The sequence below is a fragment of the Typopeltis vanoorti genome, chromosome 17 (genome assembly GCF_054136105.1).
Source record: "Typopeltis vanoorti isolate ZY-2024b chromosome 17, IOZ_Tvanoo_1.0, whole genome shotgun sequence".
NCBI classification, from domain to species: Eukaryota; Metazoa; Arthropoda; class Arachnida; order Uropygi; family Thelyphonidae; genus Typopeltis; species Typopeltis vanoorti.
Window position 1 is genome coordinate 71,648,141 of NC_143565.1, and position 21,078 is coordinate 71,669,218.

The window sequence follows — 21,078 nt, forward strand, 5'->3', positions numbered from 1 at the left end:
GAGTAAGTTGAATTCATTTGTAGAAGATAGATAGAAAAATGGGAGCTTGCTCAATAGGCTTTTGTGTCAAACTCGATCAAATGTCTTAGAAATATCAAAAACAGCCACTCGAGATTCCTCAATCTTGCCATGATATTTGTTCAAAGGTGGGTAACATAAACAAGGAGATCCGCCGTTGACTGACAGCGGTGAAATTAATACTGGTGGTCGTTTATTAGTTAAGAGGATTTGAGGTAGCGTAAAAGTTGAGTGTTAGTAGTTTCTCCATTATTTTAGAAAAAAAAAAAAAAAAACTGAAGTGAGAATAATGGGACAGTGGTTTGATAATAAAGATTTGTGGCCCTTAGCAATAGTTTAATATAGGCTAATTTCCATTATGAAAGATAAAATAAATACCAGTGGGAGAGGATCAGTGGCGGCTCGTGGCTTGAAATCGTGGGGTGCTGCAACTTTCGTAATATGCATACACACTGTAAGTACAGTGTATACGTGTTTGGATAAAATATCAAAATTATGGTAAAATAAAAAAAAAATTAAACATGAAAAAATATTGTTTATTATCGATAAAATTATGCAATTCAGTATAATTCATAATTACTTAAAAATTCTAATATCATAATTGTCAATAACCCCAATAATGTTCTAAAATAAAAACTATAACAAATGTTATGTCTTTAATTGAAATGTCCAAATATTTAAAGAGACGGAGTAAACACGATAAGCACTACGAACAATACTACTGGCGCAAACTGCATATAAACAACAGTGGAACTGCGCGACGGACAGTGCTGCATTACGCTAATAGCGCGCATCTCCTTATGACACGCATATGCTTGCGTCGCAGCAATATGATACTGTGATAAACACAGTGCTGTTAGCGTCCTTCGCCCTCTTAAAGTGCTATAAGATGGATTGTTATTATTTTTTATACAAAACAAGAGAATTGTATAGGATTGTTGATAAAATTAAATATTACAAGCAAATATAAATAAATTAATCTCAGTGCTTATGCATGAGCCGCACTTGGAGAGGATACTATGAAAGGCCAACACAGAACAGGATCAACTCTGGAGTGTATTCGAACATAAGGTTGTCTGTTTGTGCGCGCGAAAATCAGGTCATTGAAACTATCTGATGGTCTTTTGTATTATGAGTAATCTGTGAGTTGGTAGTGGTTTCCTTTTGGATATCATGATGCATGCATCGGGGAAACCGATTTTGTATGTGTGTATGTATATATATATATATATATATATATATGTAGAAAGTATTTTTACCTTGGGTATAAATATGTTAAGATACCAAGCAATTTTAAACCTGGTTTTACTCCATTTCCCAAGTAAGCAAACAGACTAAAAGTCAAGTTTGCGCCTGCAATTGATGCAAGTCTGACTGATCCCACAGGTAGTGCAGGACCAGGGCAACTCGTGGCAAAGGTGGAACAAGATCCGATCACTAATCTTAATATTTACCCTTAATGCCAAAACACATCTCCAAGAAGGGGATGTATGATGTTTGTATTAAAGGCAAGGGGCCACTACCCAGACCGGTTTCGACCTTTATTGAGGTCTCGTCAGTGGGAGCTAGGCTTAGAAATACCAAGATTTAGTACTTACAAGCTCTGTATTACTAAATCTTGGTATTTCTAAGCCTAGCTCCCACTGACGAGACCTCAATAAAGGTCGAAACCGGTCTGGGTAGTGGCCCCTTGCCTTTAATACAAACATCATACATCCCCTTCTTGGAGATGTGTTTTGGCATTAAGGGTAAATATTAAGATTAGTGATCGGAGCTTGTTCCACCTTTGCCACGAGTTGCCCTGGTCCTGCACTACCTGTGGGATCAGTCAGACTTGCATCAATTGCAGGCGCAAACTTGACTTTTAGTCTGTTTGCTTACTTGGGAAATGGAGTAAAACCAGGTTTAAAATTGCTTGGTATCTTAACATATATATATATATATATATATATATATATATATATATATATATATATATATATATATATATATATATATATATATATATATATATATATATATATATATATATATATATATATACTGTATATATAATGTTGCTCCCACTAAGGAATGTTTTTCGATATATTGTATTGGACCTAATGCTACCATTAACCCCTTAGTTAAATTTCATGGGCAGCCCCACGGTTTTTCCTCTAGAGCTTGATCAAGGTGAGACAGCCTGAGTTCACCACAAGCATAGACGACACATGGAGGACCAAACATTGTCCTGGTGATTTTTCTGCCACTTTCCTTCCACTCTTGAAACATCTTAACTACAGATCATGAATAGCCACTATTTTGGCAGTTGGTTGAGTGATAGCAGGATACTGATACTGCTATCATTCAACCAGTTCCATACAGCCGTGCCTTTTTTGGAAGTCTCTTAGATCATGTCCTTTGTGTATGTTGATCAGCAACTTCGAATGAACAGTACGTCACACACCTTCAGTATCATATATACTAGTTTTCAATGCGATACGAATGCCACCTGGCGAAGTAGAATGGCCTATTGTAAAACAATGGCGGTGATCATGATATTTTGACTGGTCTCTGCAATTATTTATAAAGTAAGATTTTTTTTAAAAAAATCAAACAAATTCAAAAGTAAAGAAAGATGGGACTAGGTTGCACAGTAAAACTCTTGCTTTTTAGTCTATACATAGAGAATTCAATGGCAGCAGTTAAAGAAGGAAGGAAGGAAGAGAGTATTTTAGTGAGTAAGTACAGATGTGTATAATACTTTCTGCTGATTAGCCAGAAAGTATTATACACAACTGTATTAGTTGTAATTGTGCAGGTTTTAAAGCAGATAAAAGTTAGCATGGGAGATGTTTTACTGGAATATGGACTCAATATAAATATTGCAAACAAGAAAAAATAATAATAATAAAAAAAGAACAAAATAAGATAGATAAAACAGAGATAGAGGTAAGAACATTGAACAAGTATAAAATTATTCATTATACATTGGAAGAACTGTTCAAAAGATGGGGAATGTAAATTAGAAATAAAATACGATAAGTGCTGTGGCAAAACAAACAGGGAAAAACAGCACACGTGTCTATTAGCAAGGAACTAAAGAAATACGAATATATGTATATATATATATATATATATATATATATATATATTTGGGTGGATTATGTTCTCATACGGTTATGAGGCTTGGCATGTTATAGTATAAGATTGGAATAGAATCGATACATTTGCAATAAACTGTTGGAGAGTATTACTAAGAAAATACATTGAAGACAGAGAAAAAAACAATGAAGTAATTTTACAAGAAACAAAGGAGAGATGGAGTATTGAAAAGACATTACTAGAAAGGAAGACGAAATTCCTAGGACACGTTCATGAGACTTAACAAAAGGATGGTAAACATATTACAGTACAAGAGAAAGAGAAAAGAAGGAAAAGACGACCCGAATGTTCGTTAGTCGAGGATGTTCTTCGACTAATTCATAGAAGTTATAAGAAAATTCCAGTTTATAAATAAAAATGTTGTTATATGGCCACGGTATAATAATGTATTATAAGTTTACAATCTTTCATGGATGGGAGTCACATGAAAAAAAAAAGTAGCGAGGCCTGGAAGAAGGAACTCATTTACCATGGACTGTTTCTTAAAATGATGATTATGTTATTTAAGCTGTGTACTGTACCATGAAACTGATCAGTTTCAGGTGCTTATATTACATTATTCAAGGAATCGTTTTCATTTTAAGTCATGCTCTCTCTCTCTCTCTCTCTCTCTCTCTCGTAGACACTTATGACCAGATTAAAATAAAGATAAGCTTACCAAGGTTGCAAAACTGCTATCTTTTGTCACAAATTCACGACTTAATTTAAACCTCACTCACGTTAAAGGCATTATTTCAGGTCGCCATTGTGCACTATAAACATTTACACGCCTCACCTAAATTGAAAGACCACATTCAAAATGCTCTTCAAAGAACCTGAAAGGTTGTTTACTAAAAAGGGAAATTACTCAGCGTCGTTTGTCCTGTAAAATGTGTCACCTTCAACAAGGTCTTTAAATTTTCTTCAAGTGTAACTGATTCGCCTATGGGTGGGTGGTATGATGATCTTGAGTGAGCAATACAATGAATGGATAATCTCCGTACTGTTCCTTGCACAATGATGGTGACTTTAACGATAATCACTCTGACCTGCTTAGGGTTATAGATGAAGGAATAGATTATTTTAATGGAGTTAATGAAAGAACTACTAAAGCTCTGTTTCTATTTTCTTTAAATCTGCTAAACTGACTGTGGATTCCAGTATTTCATCGCACAATATCCTAAGTACTTTTGCAACATTATTTTTTTTTCAATGTTTATGTTTTGCCTTATCATTGGCTTTATCAGGAAGTGTGGCTTATTAACGAGTAGCGTCACAGAATCGAAGTATTTCTTTTTAACACTTTTCGAAATAGAATGAGCGAATCTCCGCAAACTGCACTTTTTATTCTGTAAACAAACTACCCTAAGAACGCATGCAATTCATAGGTATACTTCTTATTTCATATCAATGCTGAGCTAACGCAAAAAAATCCCCCCTCACCCTTCTTTTTAGACGGTTCTTGTGTGATTTATAAATATTTTTGGATAAATCTAGATGTTTATTGTTGTTGTGGTGGTTATAGCCTTTCGGCTGTTTAGGGGCAGCTATACACGCCACCATTCTAGGGAAATGACTATAAATAAGGTGGTTTCCCGTTGCCTTCCTTAACGTACTATATCCTATGTCTGTATCCTGTGTGTTCACGGGGCCGGTTTGCCTGCTTGAGGGATGAAAAACCCCAGATAAACTGGCGTAAAAACTCTGCTGTCCACGCCCAAGACCGGCTAACTTGGATATGGTTGATCAAGATCCTTAAGCTCCTCATGTTGTCGACGGGAATCGAACCTAGGACACTCCTTTCCCAGGCATATATATGGTTGCGAAGCGCATAGCAACTAGTTTAACCGTGCGAACAGGTGTTTATTAACATGCAAAAGTGGGAAAGACGACCATGAGCCTATGTAATAGTGTAACTTAAATGTCAAGAAATGAACGTTAACGTGTACAAACCTGATCTCGATTTGTGGTTTACTTTACTGGTTTTATGATTTACTTTGCTGATGTTATTTTGGCTTTTAGCGATGCTTAGTGATTCCATATGGTTTCTTTATCGATGCCATATGTCTGATTTCGCTTTTCACATACAGTATATTCTTCGTCTTTTATTATCGGCCATGTTTGACTAGCGTTATTTGTTTTTCTTAGAATTACTATTTTAAGGGTAACTAAGATAACAGAATGACTCTCTCGTTTAACTATATTCATTTCCTTGAAAAATAACATTTCAGAACTTTCATGTTAGTTTCTCATGAAATTTTTTAAAAAGTCGATTTCGATTATACATGAATAGTTAGACATTACCTAGCGAATATCTATGAAGGGTGTATTCAGAAGAAGAGATGCTTGGGGTACTAGCCTTAAAATTCCGGCTAGTGTATTACTATACTTCATACTTCACGAAATAAAGTACCACTGGCACCTCTGCAGCCCAGTCGGTAATGTCATCATCTTTGTTTGGAAAGCCAATGATTTATAATCCTGTTATGCAAGAATATATAAGAGGTGTTCAAGTGAATGTAAGTTAAACTTTCTCTAGGATATTTCCTTCCGGAAGCTCTCTCTTTCCCCTTTTTCTTCCTACAAAACAGATGAATTCTCAAGACAAACACGCCTTAACAGATAAAGCAGACTATGCTAATAGGATTAACGGTCCTGTCATTATCAATATAAAGTTTATGAAAAGCCAAATTACTTGCTATAATGGAGCATTGAATGTAGGAAAACGGGATGGAATGACATACCAACATTGGAAAAGATATATAAAATAAAATAAAACTTTATACAAACTGAGTCACAAGAGTGGTAAATACGGCCAGCATAATAGAAAATCAAGATATTTAAATATACTTAGTTAATTAAGCATTAAGATATTCTAAGATAGTTATTAATACTTTTGATTGTAAATTATGTTATTTTTGAAACTCTCGTCCAAAATACTTCAAAAACTCCGAAATTCCTTGCGTTATTTTCAACATGTATAATATAACGCATGGAATTCCGGAATTTTGAAGTACATATTTTTGAAGTATCTTCGAGATGGCGCTGTCAAGCACCTGAAGATTTAAGAATCGGAAGATGTTCTATGTGAATTGCTTACAAAAGATGAAATCCGATACCCGAGAATTGCAAATCTACTAATTGATATTTATCTTTAAAAGCATCTCGGAAATTTCTTTTGACATGTTAAGAAATAAAGTTTCCCAACTATGACTCTAGTAGATATTTGTCAATATTCAATTATACTCGAAAAGGCTAGACCAAATGACTTTTAAATATTAATACAGTATAATACTTGTTATTTGATAATTATTAATGCTCTGTAAGTAATCATTACAGTATTAAAATAAACTCTTCTTCCATTTTTAAGTATGCGCAACGTGTACTCTTTAATAGGGAAATTACCTTTAATATTTGTATTAATAAATTATTCTATACATATGTGCTGTTATTTCACATCATGTTTGTTAGTTGCGACCGGTAGATGGCAGCACTCTGAAGTTGTTAGTTGTGGCTCTCCTGCGATTTTAAGGATTGCAAAAATAGGAACAGGTCACACTAATGACATACCTATGATTTTTCTTTCCCCAAAAGATTTCAGGATCTGGAATTCAATCGAACCTAGTTTGCTAAGTAATAGGTACTTACCTTTTAATACACACGAATACTCTGGACGTTGGGTGCATGCCCATAGATCCCACGTCACAGAATAGTCATGACCACATCTAAATAGCACGTTCCAAAGGAAAGTTTAAAAAATAATAATAAACATATAACTTTAATATTTTTTTAAAATCATAATTCATGAAACATTAAAATAATTACTTTGCACATTTTTCTACATTCGTTGGCTGTGACGATTGACAGAAGTTCAATTACCGGTTCTTACCGGTTAGTTTATTATAACTAATGGCTTCCTGAAAATTATAAAAAGAAACTCTGTTTCAAAAAATCTGAAAAAAAAAAGTACAAAAAACTGTTAAAAAATATTTTTGGTTAAGAAGTAGGAGATATTTAGTTAAAACTTAAGCCTTTCACAAATTGTGTCAGTATAGATCGAGTTCTGCAAAAAAAAAAAAAAAAACTTCGAATATAACTGCCACCTGGTAGTGTCGGAACTTCGATTTTTGTCCGCTCCCGTAGCAAAATTTTGATGAATTCTGGTGAGAAATTTTTTCGGCTTCCCCAACTACCGAGAAAGACAAAAACTTGTGCAACAAAGTCAAGATCTATCTCCCACCTTCCGGACTCTCATTCCCTGGTAATTTATAACAGCTTCTCTGCTCTCTTGTCTCTCCTCTTCCAGAGGATTCGATAAGGTCGATCGGTAAACTCACTCTCCATAGAAAACAGATTTTTGAACATCGTGGCACCTTATATACAAAGGTGGGTTGTTTTTGAATAAAACTAGATCTATAATAAATAAATTAAAGTTTCATTAGAGGATATTTATTAGTGAAACTCAATCTTTTGGGTTTCATTAAATCCTTATTTTTTGGATACGTTTTTCCCAATGTTGGACTAACACGTCGAAAGCATCTTAGAGAAACGAATGCTCGTGACTTTTTAAAACGCTCTCTGATTTTTTTCATCAAGAGATGAACAAAGTTTGTAATCTATTATTATTATAATGTGTGATGATTTTAAGTTTATTTTTATTATCCTTATTGATAATATCTTCCCTGGATTTAAAATAAAAAAAGCTGTCAAAATGTGTGCCATTATTTAGGACAGATGATTTCACTTCGCCTTGCTTGTTGAAACTTAAGTTTAGTTGACTGATCTAAATCTCATCATCAGTAATAACTAATACCTTTGAAAAATGAGGAGGACTGATTACGGAAGTCTAAAATTTTGAGTTGAAGAGTTGAATATTTCATCTCTCTCTCTCTCTCCCTCCCTCCCTGTGTGTGTGTGTATGTGTGTTCCAACAATTTTCCGTCCTTGCCTTTCGACAACAATTGCTTGGAAACTGCAATCAGCACATTCACCTTTTAACACTTTCATTGCCAAGCTGAAAATTGGAATTTCGTGTGGTGGCCAAATTTTTTTATTTTTTTATTTAGTTAGCGACGTCCACGCGATAACGCGTGATCGGCCGTTTGGTGAGGACTCGCATCGCGCGTATCGTTCATTGCCAAGCTGAAAATTGGAATTTCGTGTGGTGGCCAGACTTTTTTTATTTTAACTCAAAAATTGTTTTATAGAAAAGAAGAGTCGAAAGATGAAGACTTGGTTACAACAAATAGGATTTTATAGGACAAAAGGTAACATTTTCCATTGTACTCTTATAAGACTCATTGTTATATGAACGGTGCGAATTTAGTAAATCCTTTATACAGAATCTACTATCGTATGCACGAAGTTTGTATATCATACAAGCATGAAAATAAAGAAAGTTATGAGTAAGTACCCGCTGAAAGAATGAAACGTGGATATCCATCCAAGAACATGCAATGAGATTGTAATCTTTATATCAAAATGCATTAGTTTTTAATGACAAACTAACTTGTAAACAAAGGAACACTGCTTGCGATTTTTACTTTGTATGACAACGGTAAAGAATCACAACGTTCTGCAATTGAGATGACAGGTTTGTTCTGGCTCTTTATTATCCAACGTTCTAAGCACTTTACGTGTTCTGAATAATGATTAATACCAGGGAATTCTCTTTTAATTATTTCAGTTGGATGTTGAGAAGATATTAGTAGATTTATATGTATAATATAATTTTACATTTAGTCACAGTTGATTTATTTATTTTTAACTTGACTTAGAACAAACTTATCGCTTTTACGGTAATATGAAATCTATGGCATCTGAATTTACTTAACTACTGAAATTGATTAGCAGTTGCAATTTAAAAACCAGAGAAATAAATTGATCAATTCTAAGTAATTCTCGCAGAGCTTAACTCTGGTCTAACTTCCGGTTTCCCATTTGCGTGCCGAAGATAAATAATTAATTCAGTATAATAGTTGTAGTTGCATGCATTTCTTATATCTCCCCGAAACTCTTTCCTCTTTTCAGTTAATGATAAGGGGGTTCATTGCGTTATTAGCAGCCTATTTCCTTGTCCTGTGTCCTGCATTATTTAATGAGAACGAGGCAATAATAATGGTTACCGAGGCTGAAGCCAAGGACGTTATATCAAGCGATGCATTCGAGGCTGCGAGTTTACCCTGGTGGAACTTAATATGCCTCACCTACGTTAATGGGTGTAATTGTGATTGTTCCTTCAACTCATCTCCTACGTAACATAAGCCTTTATTTCTTCATTTCAATGTGTCTGCTTCACTGAACACCTAGTTATTGATTGTCTCAATTAATTATTTTAATCCTTTCTTTTAAGGTTACACGATGATCAGCATTCATATTTACGAATTTAGGGACACAAAACACATGTGTTGAAATGATTATTTTACTTATTATTAATAAAATAATAATTGACGTTTCGACCCATGTATTGAGGTCATCATCAGAAAAATACATGTGTATATGAACAGAAGCTACATGCTCTTGCACTCTTGTGATGATGAAGATGAAGAAGAAGAGGAAAATAACAATTGACGTTTCAACTCCTGTATTGAGGTCATCATTAGAAAAATACACGTGTATATGAAAACAAGCTACATGCTCTTGCACTAGTAGCTTGTTTTCATATACACATGTATTTTCTTGATGATGACCTCATTACAGGGGGCGAAACATCAATTGTTATTTTATTAATAATAAGTAAAATAATAATTTCAACGCATGTATTTCGTGTCCCTAAATTCGTAAATATGAATTATTTTAATGTTGGTGCAAAAATAAATTTGCGCCAACATTAAAATATTGGTGCAAATTTATTAAATTTAAATTTGCACCACCTATTTACTGCAACAATAAATTAGCTTCTTTTTTCACTTTGCTAAAAAGTCTAAATTGCTCTTTTATTATAAGAACTGTTACTACGATTTGGTTATTTATTTATTTTTTTTTAAATTTCAAATATAATACCAAATGCCAAATTTTCTTTTTCATATGTTTTTATTTATTTATATAACTCACACATACGAACAGTAACAGACCTATATTACATTCGTTCTGTAGGTGGGATAAAGATTATTTTTTCTGTTTTTTTTCATTATTAAATTTTGTCTGTTTTTTTATTATTAATTTTTGTTCGTATTTTTTATTATTACTTTTTATCTCTAGCGATCTAACATGGAGTGGCTTGAAAACTTTTTTTCAAGCCACTTCAGACTCTCCAATAAGTATGGTAGTGGCTTCAAACCAAGAGATCAAATTCATCTCTCACCTAAAGACTTCACATTCATTCATACCGACAGTGGGATTTAAACCCATGACCTGTTGGTTGTAGTGTGTAATTAGCTGTCTACTCTGTCAATTAGGTTAACAAATTAATAAAGTAGAAACAGATGTGATCTACTCCACACCAAAATATCCATTTCCACTTCAAATCTTCATAAGATTCAATCATTGGCTCAAATTACGGCTTCGACCCCATCCCCTGGTGAACAAGTCATAAGAGAAAAGCTGGAAACGGCTGACCATGGGATTTAACCCGGAAGGGACAAATAACAGCATTTTTCAGACCAGTAATCCAATCTAACATCCTCTGTATTTATTTCCAAAGTAGGCATCTGGTCATGGTATTCATATTTATGCACAATCATCGATGATTATGTCAATAGTTTACATCTGAGAGATGTCAGTGGAATTTGAAGATTAGGGGAGGGAGAAGTCACCTTTCTGGATGAATATCACGTGTTCTGTGCTGAAGGTAAGTGGTAGGTTATGATAAAACTTGAGAACAGGGTCATGGTCCGACAGCAGCTTTATGATATTGGGGGTACGTTGTTTTCCCGGGAATTTCTTGAAGGCCTGATACCCGTACACCGTACTATGATTGCTACAAAATATTGTTTCTGATCAGGTATATACCCCCTTTCATGGTGGCGCAGGTGTGTTCTATCAAAATAATGTGCTGTGTCGCGTTGTCGGTATCATTCAAGAGTGGTTCACCGAACACGACAGCGACTTCCAAGTGTTGCACTGACTGCCGAAATCACCGGATATGAATCCGAGAACATTTCTGAGATTACATGGATTGAGAGATCCGTATTTGAATCCTCCACTACAAACAATCGGAGATCTATGGGAAGAAATCCTGACGACGTGCAGTACATCTGCAAATATGCAAAATTGCAAGAGGGAGAGGTCAGTGAACTATTAGGACAATGACCATAATATTTCAACTCGACTGCGTAAGCGTCAATATCAGTCAGCGGTGGAAAGATGAAAGTGAAATAGAAACCCCAAAATTAGTCAGACACATGATTTGAAACGTATAAATTGCAAACAAATACTGGAAGGAGCTTCCTTTTGTCTTGCACATTATTTGATTGGAAAAGCCTAGGTTCGAATTCCGTCCAGGACGCAAACGTTTATAAAGGCTTTTCAGCTGAAGGTGAAAAACTTTTTTTTCCTTTGGTTTTCATGAGCCAGTGAAACATAATTGCTCAACAGACATAATAGACTGACTTCATAGCCTAAGTCACATCGGCTGTAAAGCCAAAATTCAACCTAACGTATTAGTCAGTTCTCTCAATTAGAAGTTCGAAATGTCCATGGTTGATAATTATGACAGAACATTGCATATTGAAATCCATAATCTCGCTGTCCATAGGAGGGAAAGTACTGCGTATTTGAAAATAATGATCAGGTCAAATTGGTGCTGAGTTTTCTGTCATTGGACAATAAACTATTAGAAAGGTGTATATGAAAATCGCCAATCGTGATATGTATTCCTCAGCTTCAGAACATATGGACTTGTTTGAATATGGTGATTACCAGGAAGACGTTATGATAAAGTGTGCTATCTCATCTCTTGTGGGGTGGTAGTGCTATGGTGTGAAGATATTCTGGTTTAGATCAAGATCATTGCTGGGTGCTTGGATAAATGAATGTTGAGCGTTTATTTGGCATTCTAGGGATTTCCTTGTTGCCTATTCTGTAACAGTTCCAGGAAAAAAACCTAGTTGAATATCAGCATGATGGCTACCGGTGGAGATTGAACTGCCCACTCAGTCTCCAAAAGCTAGATAGGGTATAAAGGCCTTGCCTACCCCTATAAGGGAATAAAAGGCATTAGCTGATTTATTTATTTATTTTTTTATAATAAACCAAGTAATACTGTAACGGCTTTGGCGACATGATTTGAAGAAATAGGGGTTGCAAAGGCTAAAATGGCAAACACAGTATTGATCCGACATATGGAGAGCTTTAGGAAAAGCTAAGTCACCGTTTGAGTCCAGCCTCACTATAAAATGATTGCCATTTGGGTGGCAATGAACTAAAATACTTATGTTCATTTATACCAAACACGAAGTTTTTTTATGCTGTAAGTCAGATAAATCAGTTATACAATTTAATTTTAGCAAAATGTAGTTGCTTTCATAACTATATAAGCTTAGAGTGATTTTTTATTTGAAAAATGATTATTACAGTATTCGTATATTGACTGAGTAGCGTTGAATACGTTAATTATGTTGCAAATTGGAATTTTTATTCTCCTTCTTTACTTGAAGGAATATAATGCTGTTGTATAGAGGGCGATGAAATCGTATGTTATGTTAATTTTTACTTCCCGTAGTGGTTGTGTTGAAAAGAGATATGGTTGTTGAATAGTAGTGTAAATGTGGAAAATGGGTGGTAGCAAGAGTTTACTAATTCGGTATGATATATCTATTTTTCTTGAATTTATTACTGTAGTCTTTGCATTCTAAGACGAATGAACTACCAGTTTAACAATTTCATTAAACTGGTAGCTCATTCTCGTAGTTACAAAAAGTAATCATTTACAACTAAATTCTTGCAAATGTCAGAAAATAATTTTATTAAATTTACTATTTTATTCCAATCATTACCTCAGCATATTACCGCCTATGATGAACAATTGAAATGAAAACGTGTTGCCCAAAATTTTAACTCTTATGGTGCACATTCCTTTTCATCATATTTCACTATTCTGATTCATGAACTAGCACTGTAGTATAAGGTGTTTCCAATTTAGCCTTACCTAGATAGATTCCTAATAAAAAAAACACTATAACCTTACTATCAGTTCATGAATTCGAATATCGAAATATACGCAATCGTTATTAAAGTTGGGGGGGGGGGATTCCTACTACCTCTTTAGCAACTATGCGGTCTTTGCCAAATTTTTTATTTTGCCTGTAGAAGCGTTACTTGAGTTGGTTTGTTTGTATTAAACTTGACGTCTTCGAAGTTAGCGGAGAGACATATTCGTTAATTTTGAGAAATTACCGACGACAGGTTGTAAAATTATGCTGATAAGCACCCCGGATAGGTTGAAGGTTAGATAAACCGAAAATCCAGTTTTATAGACTTAAACATGAACTTCCTGGTCTTCAGCAGTATAGTTCCATACAGGCAATGAAATCGTGTCACCGAAATGTTGACATTTCGAGGAACCTCCACATTCGGCAGTTTAAAAAGGATGTAGTGAAGATTTCGTAATATGCATGAAGGTCTATTGAAAGACGCCAAAATGTTGCAGTAACTATTCGGATATTTCCACCTGATCGAAGAGGCAAGGCTGAATTTGTTTTTTCTTGGACAGCGATACCACAAGTCTTTGTTGGTCATTCTTTCACTTGGATGATCGGTATGTCAAGAATTTCTTCACAGTGACCATGAATAAACTACATAAATTACACCTACGAAATGTAGTTCTTTGGAAACGGTCTTCACAGATATCTTTGGTAGTCGATTTCATTGCCACAACAATATTCTGTGCCTTACTTGCTTGAAATTCCTAGACATTCAGAAATACAATCAATACGAAGATAGCTATACGCCATTGCTAAAATAAACATACCAGAGATGCATCAAACATAATAGGATCATTGCAATCAGAGATCTTACTTGGAAGAAGAGGAAATTGTGCATTAATTTTGATCAGCTATAGTGCTTAGATATTAGGTATGAATGAAGAGGACGCAGTAATGGAGCGAATGTAGAGGTTAACTGAAAATCGATGTTTTGTTACTTAAATAAACAGCCAATAGGCTTCATTTCGGCAATATAACATTATTTAAATTAAGGGGATATTAAATCCCACATTGTTTCAAAACCGAATGATGAGACCTCAATAAAGGTCGAAACTGGTCTGGGTAGTAAACTTCCACCATGATGTATAACATCATACAACCCCTGGGGATGTGTTTTACATTATGGGAAATACTAAGAATAGTGATCAGATCTTTACCCACCTTTGCTACGAGTTGCCCTAGTTTGTACTACGTGCTTTAGCTCAAGCTAGTATCCGCCGATACTTTTATAGTTTACTATATTCGGCATGAAACTCTCTGATTCCGATCTTTGAGTTTCTTATTCGGTTTTGAAACAATGTGGGATTTAATATCCCCTTACTTTAAATTGATGTTTTGTTTACTACTCGAGGTTTTTTTTTTTATATATACATATATTTTTTAGAGTGGAATCATGAATGTATGTTCGTATGAACACTGACGTAAATTGTTATAAATCTGTAGAAACACAGAATAAATGAGCATCTGTACCAAAATGGAGAGATGGTTATTCATTAGTCCGATAATATATAGCAGGGTTTCTCAAACTGTGTTCCGCGGAAGGTGAATAGGTGTTCCGCGAGAAGTTCTGAAATTTATCATTTTAGTTTTCTAAGCATTTTTCATGAATAAATATTTTATAGTAAAAATATTCTGAGGAGAATAATATTCGTGAATATGTCGAAAAGCTCAGACCCAGAATACCTAATAACATCTGTGTATCGTTAATTTTCACGCATCGAAACCTTTCAACATTTGGGAAAGGGAATAACGCTGTTTATGACTGATCATAAAAATTGCCTGCAAGCGGATTATAACAATGGTGGCATATCCTCTGTTCTCAAAAATGAAGGAAATGACATCTGTGTAGCAAATGTCAGTGACCAAGCAGCATATTTTTAAACATGGAAGTATTCATGAATTATCGTTAATTTTCACACATTGAAATCTTTCAGCAGTTGGGAAAGAGAATACCGCCGTTTATGACCGATCATAAAATTTGCCTGCAAGCTGATTACAACAATGGGCCGCGTGTTCTCAAAACTGAACGAAATAACATCTGCGTTGCAAATATCAGTGACCAATCAGCAAGGAAGTATAAAGAAAATTTTTCCACTGAAATTGAAGATCAAGGTAGTCTATATCCGGTTCTCAAATCTATTAATACTGAATACTTTCTTCGCAAGTTCGTATTGCAGTGTGTAAGTGCTTGTTCTGAAACCGGAGTGCCGTGATTTTTTTTAAAGTAATAAGAATACAGAGTTAAAATCTGATATGAATAAGAGACAAGTCACTTTGTTTAATTTTGGTATTAAGAAATCTCTTATTGAAGGTGTTTGTGACGGAACAGATAGTGAGTCATCTACCACCAGCCTACAAAGATCTCCAGGATGTACAAAAGGAGGGGAGAACTACCAGCACACAGGAGAAAAAGTCTGCATTCACTCGTAAGTACTTATAATAATATTATAAATATATTTCGTGATCAGAATGGGATATGTAAATGAAAATCAGTACAAATTAATTTAATGATGTTTGCCTGAATAAACTACGACATGCTACAACATTTCATTAGTCCAGTGATTGATAACTAATTTAAAATATAATTTATATTTGTCAACATGCCACACTGTATACATAAGCGTACTAATACTCTTCTTTATGATTATGCCATAATTAATTATTAATACTTATGTTAATGTATGAACTTTAAAAAAAAAAATTGGAAAGGTATTTACGAGTAAATTTGTTGGGACCGGGCCCTCGGGGGAAAAAAAAAATCAGCTAACGCTTTTTTATTCCCGGTAGGGAGTAGGCGAGGCAACTTTAAAAAAAAAATAATTCTTATTCTTTTAACTAATTTTATAATTAATATCTGATTTATTTCGAACTGTTTAATTTTTGTTACTGAACATTTTATCAAATCATTCTTATTACAATTGCTTTTACATTATTTGATACGGTTTAGTACTTTTCTTACAAGTATTGTTACAATTCATATTTATTTTTGTGTGTTGCAGTCGTTTTTTACTATTTTGCATTATTCATTTACTTTTATATTATTCGACACATTTCTTATTTATAATCTTATTGTTTTTCATACTAAAGTTACCTTTACAACACAATTCTATTTGTTTTTATTATAGCTCTGACAAATATTGGAATTTGAATATTATTGAAAAAATACCCATGGATTCTTGTTTAAAGACAGGAACTTTAACACAAGGAGGAGCAAGTACTTCTGCTGACACATCTACTCGTATGATTGGAGAAGATATGGAATTGCAAACTGTGGTTTCTTCAAAAGCTAATATTAAAGAACAAGAGTCATCTAAGAACAGACCAAAACGGAAGTACGATGAAAGTTATTTAAATTATGGATTTACGTGTATTGGCAATACACATGCTCCTGATGTTTTGTGTATTAAAATACTAGTAAACAGTTCTTTGGCTCCAGCTAAATTTCGTAGGCACTTCGAAACGAAACACACTGATTACAAAGGAAAAGATATACATTTTTTTAAGAGACGACTTGACCCGCTAGAAAAATCTAAACTTCAAATGGCTATAATTGCTACAACTGAAAATGCAACAGAGGCGTATTTTCGCGTGAGTTACCGCATTGCACTTCATGGTGAAGCTCATACAATTGGTGAGACGCTCATTAAGCCCTGTGTGAAAGACATTGTATCATGCATGTTAAACGAGCAGGTTGCTAAAAAAAATAGATGCAGTACAATTATCAAATGATACTGTTTCACGTCGCATCAAAGATCTTTCTGCTGACATAGAAATCGAGCTAATTCATCGACTTAGGCTGTAGTGAATATTCATTGCAAATGGATGAATCTACAGATGTCGCAGGACTCGCTCTATTACTGTTTGTTCGTTACATATTTGATAAAAGTATTGAAGAAGATTTACTCATGTGCGAATATCTACAAAAAAAAAAAAAAAACTACCGGAGAAGATATATTCAACTGTATTAATAATTATATTACAAAACAGGAAATCGGTTGGGAGAAGTGTATTGATATTTGTACAGATGGTGCTTAAGCAATGGCAGGAAAGATGAAGGGAGTTGTAACTACAAGAGTCAAGTAGCTACAAGAGCCACCAAAAGTCATTGTGTTTTGCATAGAAAAGCACTAGTAGCAAAAAGAATTCGTACATATTTAAAAACTATTTTGGATGAAGCCGAAAGATTAACTATGTAAAATCTCGACCACTTCAATCCAGATTATTTAAAATTTTGTGCGATGAAATGGGTAGTGCACATAACGCACTTTTATTACATACTGAAGTGAGATGGCTATCCAGAGGAAAAGCATTATTGAGGCTTTTTGAACTTCGTAGTGAGTTAATGGTCTTCTTGATGTCACATAATTTAGGACAAAATTTTATTGAATTATTAAGAAATTCTTCATGGTCTTGCGATCTGGCAGATATTTTTACAAACTATTTTTAAAAATTTTAACTTATCATTACAAGGAAAGAATATTACAATTTTTAATACAAGAGATAAAATTGCATCTTTTGATAGAAAGTTGCAATTCCGGATTTCTACAATTGAACAGAATAATTTTGATTGTTTTCCCACCTTGCATGAATTTTTGACTGAAATAAATTCTAAAGTAAATGGAGAAGTATCTAACGTAATTTTAGAACACTTGCATGACTTGCAATCAACCCTTTTTGCAATATTTTCCAAAATCCAGTGAGGAACAATTCCTGGGTTCTGAATCCATTTACAGTGACAGCTAAGCCAGCAGGCTTCAGCGCAAGTGACTATGAAAATCTAATTCACTTAATTAGTGACTCTGATTTAAAACAAAAAGCCAATAAATGATTTCTGGACAAGCGTATCAAAACTAGCTATTTTTGTTTTACTTCCTTTTACAACGACATATTTATGCGAGGCAGGATTTTCATATTATGCTGCAACCAAATCCAAGTCCAGGAACAGATTCGATGTTACACCAAATATGAGAATTCAACTTTCTAATATTGTGCCTGATATCAAAAGAATTTGTAATTCAAAGACCCCAAAACATCGGAGTCATTAAGAACTTAATTTGCAATATACGTTTTACTATTTTTATGTGTTTTGTTTTTACTAATTAACATTTCACAATAAATGATTGTTTTTTCTTAACGCTTAGATTTATTCATTTATTTTATTTATATTTACCTAACTTACAAAACCAGCACACAGGAGAAAAAGTCTGCATTCACTCGTAAGTACTTATAATAATATTATAAATTTTTGGTGATCAGAATGGGATATGTCAATGAAAATCAGCATCAAATTAATTTAATGATGCATTAATTGATGTTTAATTAATTATTATTTCATTAATTATCATTCATTAATAATTAATTATCAATCGTTGATAATTATTTATCAATCATTAGTAATTAATTATAAATTAATTATTATCAATTATTGTCAAATTACAAATTAATTATTAATTAATACATTACAAAATAACCAAGGTGTTCCGTGAACATTCAGGATTTGTGAAGTGTTCCGTCGTAGAAAAAGTTTGAGAAACCCTGATATATAGGATGGAGTACAGAATTTCTTTGGCCAGTTTCTGGGAGCAGTATTCTGTATCATGATGGAATATGATTTGAAGAGCATGTTTGGATGAGAATGGCCCCTCATGCCTGTTTTTTGTGTGTATATATATATGTATGTATATATATAAACGGACCCACTTAATACCCCAGGTAAGGTATCTGATGTTTTGTGGTCTTGGTTATCTTGCAAGAATTCTAAGAAAAGTTTTTTAGAAAACTAACCCAACCGAGTGCGTGTTTAATTAACCAACAGTGCTCTACTATGTGTGCATTCATTGTTTTGTATATAAGTATCTTCAGTTTCTTTGTCATCAGTTCAAATCCTGTTAGCGTGTCTTAGTCAACAGTTAAAGACTGAGTTTCGTGTTCAAAAGTGGACTGAAACGAAGGACAAGAATAAACTTGACCTGGCCAGATTTTGTACAATAATCCCACATCGAGCTCCTTTATTATGTTGGTGGTGAGTTACTTAAATAGTGGTTTATGAAATCGACCTCCCCGGTTGATTAGTCGTCTGAAATGACGTCTATTAAGCAGAGGTATACAGCTTCAATAACTAGAAAGTTGTCCGGTTTCTTTTGATATTCCTTTCTGAAAATTATTTTCTTATAAGATTGGCGAACTTACCTTCAGTTGTGAAGAACCTTTATAATGCCTCTCAAGTACCAGATGGTTTTCGAACCCAGTTTTTCCTAAACGAGGAATGTCGTTCTTCCCATATGGTGACTGAATCATCACTTGTAGGGAAAGGGATGGAAGGATACCTTTATCCAAGGATAGTCGCAAATCACTGTAAATAAATGTCTTAAGATAGCATTAAATCAACATTATCTAACGGCACTTAATGCATTTTATTATGCTTAATATAAATGGTATCAGTGTGAATAATATTCCCTTTGTTAATTCTTCCTCTCAGACCTGACCACTGACTGCCCTTGGCCGAATGATCACTAAATGCATCCACAGATATTACACGTGCATATACACACATACTGGGAAATGAACTATTACTTCTTGAACAAACAATAGTGTTAATCTCAGAAAACAAATTGTGCATAATTGCAAATTCTGTTTCCTGCAGCACAATATTTTGCAATACATAAAACAACCAAAAAAAAAAAAAAACATCTTATTATTTGTAATATCTTGACACACTTTAATTTCCATTTTAAATATTAGTATCTTATTCCTCTGCGCAATAGTTGTGTAAACAATATTTCACTTTTATTAGCCGATGCGAAGTAGTAAATGATATTCAGCCATAGATGGTACAACCACCCCAGAAATGATATTGTGGGTTGAATATCGCCCGGAGGACCTAATTTAAGATGAGTCAACAGTGAGAGGGTGCATGACTGACCACTCCTAATAAGTCGACGGACAGGAAAATGAAGACCTGCTGTAATTTTCGTGGAAATGATTGTGTGAATATATATATATATATATATATATATATATATATAGCGTGACTGTTTTAATATGAAATCTCCGAACGAGTACATTGTATTATTAGTAGATAAATGTGTTAAGAGTGAAGAAAGAAAAACGTCAATCAGTAGATACTATTTTAGGTCAAAGTAATACATTTGTTGGCATTTATTTTGCCCTAACACCATTTTCGCTCTAATACCATCAAAAGAATTTGGGTTGTTTTAGATTAGCACAAAGACATGTGTCAGTGTGCTAATCATTAAATCGCGCATTTTCTACGTTCATGTTATCTTTTGCGAGATGAAAAACCGGAGTTTCTCGCCGAACCAGCTTTCCTTTCCCCCCGCCAGCTCTAGACTGACTGATGCCAGCAAAAGGTCCTCAGCTCATTCGATAGCATCTGGAATACACACTTTTTTTCATTCTACTCTGCATCCAATTGTATCGACTTAGGTCTGTAGTAATATCACAAATTTCATTCTTTCATAATTATAATACATTTTGTAAAGTTGGAAGAAATGTTGCTACGGAGGAAATTATTAAAATTCGTTTGTGTTTATACATTATTTTAATCTGAACATGGCTACTGCTTCTTCCGTGATACTAATTTTTTTATGATGATCCCGTTCAACAAAGTTTGGAAATCTTTCGTATTTTTAATACTGTGGGCTGGTAAAGGATTAATTAAATAACTCGAAACTGCTGTAGAGACCAAACATGATCTTTTATCAACCCACTGAGACTCCGGTAAGTAGGGGAGGGTGGAGTGAAAATTAATTGACCATCTAAAAATCATTTTAGC

The 21,078-nt window shown here is 34.0% G+C and overlaps 1 protein-coding gene across 3 annotated transcripts in view; it reads left to right on the forward strand.

Annotated features, from left to right (window-relative positions):
• Positions 1-21,078, forward strand: part of LOC150097480 (uncharacterized) — a 121,420-nt gene that overhangs the window by 92,548 nt on the left and 7,794 nt on the right. The window contains exon 1 of one of the 3 annotated variants that reach the window (XM_090407364.1): positions 15,654-15,709. The exons of the other annotated variants lie outside the window; for them this stretch is intronic. The gene's annotated coding sequence lies outside the window, so the exon portion shown is untranslated. Of the gene's footprint in view, positions 1-15,653; positions 15,710-21,078 lie in introns of those variants that run through there. 3 annotated transcript variants of the gene reach the window in all.